The sequence below is a fragment of the Montipora capricornis genome, chromosome 7, assembly GCF_036669925.1.
Source record: "Montipora capricornis isolate CH-2021 chromosome 7, ASM3666992v2, whole genome shotgun sequence".
In the NCBI taxonomy this organism is placed as follows: domain Eukaryota; kingdom Metazoa; phylum Cnidaria; class Anthozoa; order Scleractinia; family Acroporidae; genus Montipora; species Montipora capricornis.
This window is the reverse complement of record NC_090889.1, coordinates 51,483,166-51,483,396: the sequence shown is the minus strand read 5'-3', so window position 1 is coordinate 51,483,396 and position 231 is coordinate 51,483,166. Positions and strand designations below refer to the sequence as shown.

Sequence of the window (231 nt, the reverse complement as noted above, 5' to 3'; positions counted from 1 at the left end):
CAATTGACATTGCTATATTCCTTTGACAAACTTGGTATTTTTGGCGGTGACGGCCGCCCATAGCCCCAGGCGACCGGGCGCCCGTTAGGCAGCAGCCTTGGTCACATGACTTGGTAGACAGCCGAACACGTAATTAGTACACAGAGGGCTAAATGCTAAAATCAAGTGTTCACCAGTATTTCCTTTCGACCTAGTGTTTTTCCTGGTTTAAAAAGCTCAAAATATTCATGA

General features: G+C 45.9%; 1 protein-coding gene across 1 annotated transcript in view; it reads right to left on the bottom strand.

The window, feature by feature from the left end:
- Positions 1 to 207: 207 nt before the first annotated feature.
- LOC138056324 (uncharacterized) overlaps positions 208 to 231 on the bottom strand; it is a 1,085-nt gene continuing 1,061 nt past the window's right edge. Inside the window, exon 3 of the mRNA XM_068902105.1 lies at positions 208 to 231. This exon is cut by the window's right edge and continues 396 nt beyond it. The gene's annotated coding sequence lies outside the window, so the exon portion shown is untranslated.